General features: G+C 33.1%; 1 pseudogene; it reads left to right on the top strand.

Annotated features, from left to right (window-relative positions):
• The first annotated feature begins 1,056 nt into the window (after positions 1-1,056).
• Positions 1,057-1,982, top strand: LOC143405795 (heterogeneous nuclear ribonucleoprotein H-like; annotated as a pseudogene).
• Positions 1,983-2,228: the final 246 nt, after the last annotated feature.

Here is a 2,228-nt window from a genome sequence, read left to right as displayed (position 1 = left end):
TCAATGATATTGCAAATATAAATAGGCATTATAATGGATCTACTAAAACTAAAGAATTACATTCCAAATTTAAAAAAACAACCATTATATATACTTTTATTTTGTTATTTTATTTATTCACTATATAAAGAGGCTAAAAAATGCATTTATTCTATTTTAACTGATGCCTATCTAAATGCATAGATTTGTTTTTAAAAAAGTAAGTGCACTTTTGTAATAAGAGTTTTCCATATAAAACACTGCACATATTCATGTATTATTAAATGAGTTTATGACTTTTTGTAACATAACATTATTTTATGATGGATTGTCCTAGATCAAGCTTCAATTTTTTAAACTTGTCTTTTCTTTTCAGGCACATTCATCTTTTAAGTATAATGACCAATGTGATTTAAAAAATAGTTGGAAAGGTAAAAATGACTATATTATCCATTATTGTATTACAAAATCAATTGCCATAATTGTAATAAAAAGCTTTAAAGTTTCTTATACACGTTGTAAAATAATCTTCTAGAGGATTGTCCTAATATACATGTCTACAGGCTACACAGTCAACATCTTGTTTTCTTACAGTGCTAATATTGTTTTACATTTTCATTAATAATATGTTAGAAATTGGTAAACTTTGAAAGTTTATTTTTTAATATTTATATTCATAATTTTATTTACTAGTATGGATAATCTTTTCAGTTTTTATTTAATTTTGCTATTGCTTATCAAAAAAGTGCTAGTATATTGTATGACTATTTAATGATGCTTGTAACGTATTAGGTATTCATTCTGCACTTATTTGAAAGGCTACTTTCCTTTACAGTATGCTAAGGTTGAATATATGCTTTGAAATTTCTATTTTTTTATTTTAGATGAAGAAACCTACTTCTGGAAAAGGAGAGGATTGACATATGGCTGTCTTTTTATTCTGTGGTTGGTAATACATGTTGGTTCTTAGTTCTTAGCAATTTGGTTAATTCTGATAATCAATGAGACTCTGGCATGCCAACTAGTCATGTAAAATCCTACTGGTTGATGTTACACCATGATCCTCAAAGAGATACGATGTTGAGCATCAAAGGCAGAGGAGGACTCATGGTGAAGGCCCAGGGTTTGCCTTGGTCTTGCTCTGTCAATAAAGTGTAACTGTCATCTACACCAGAGAAGACAGTGGGGAGACTTTTGATGAACTTGTTTCCTTAGATGAAGTCAATTGGCCCTAGAAAAACACAGAAACTATGTGTCTCTGATTCACTGAAGTATTAAAGTCAAACAATATTGAAATGGATTGGGTGTCAAACAAAGTAATCCAAACAGCACAGGCTTAGAGGAGTCTCCTTTAGATGAAACAAGGAAGAAATAGTTCAGTTATTCTGAGGGTTGGAAATTGTGCCAAATGGGATAACATTTCCAGAGGACTTCTATGGGAAGAGTATGCAGGAGCCCTTTGTGCAATTAGCTTCACAGGAAATAGCTGAAAAAGCTCCAAAGAGATACAAGGAAAGAATACAGCATGGTATATTGAAATATTTAAGAGCAGTTGAGCTGACCCTGGAAATAATCATGACCAACCACCAAAGCTTATGGTCATGCCTAAGGTCTTGTGCCAGGTCATTATGGCAGAGGGGAGCTGGCTTTAAGAGGATGGGGTGTGATGCTCATAGTGGAGGTTAAGATGATTATAATGTCTATTAAAGATGGCTATGGATTTGGGTTAGAAGGATTTGAAAGAGAGATCAATTAGTATTTTCCAGGAATGTCTGTTCACAGATAAAGGGATGGTGGCTCTACCTTCTAGAGTACAACAGAGCATTGTGTACACATGTGGAGAAGGGGAGGTTACCTTACAAAACTACTGAGAATGACATTTATAATTTGTTTTCCATGTTCCAACCTGTCCGAGTACACATGGAGGTTGGTCTGATGGCAGACTCACTGGGGAAGCAGATGTTAAGTTTGCTGTTCATGAGGATGTGTGGCAACTATGTTAAAGAAAAAAAAATGTCATTTGAAAACTTTTTCAATCCAAGCGTATGGCTTGTTGAAATTGGGATTTTTCGGAAAGATTTAACGTGCAATATATTTTAACAACAGTCATCCAGAATGTAACAGCAAAGCTGGGTAAACCATATAACCACTGTTCAGCTTTTCTCAAGTTAGTTACATTGTAGGATGTACTTAAACAGTAAGCATATTTAGGTTAAAGCAGTTGAATTATGCTAAAGTTTGCTCTTATA

Source organism: Callospermophilus lateralis, chromosome 8 (genome assembly GCF_048772815.1).
Source record: "Callospermophilus lateralis isolate mCalLat2 chromosome 8, mCalLat2.hap1, whole genome shotgun sequence".
Lineage (NCBI taxonomy): Eukaryota > Metazoa > Chordata > Mammalia > Rodentia > Sciuridae > Callospermophilus > Callospermophilus lateralis.
This window is presented reverse-complemented; position numbering and strand designations above follow the sequence as displayed.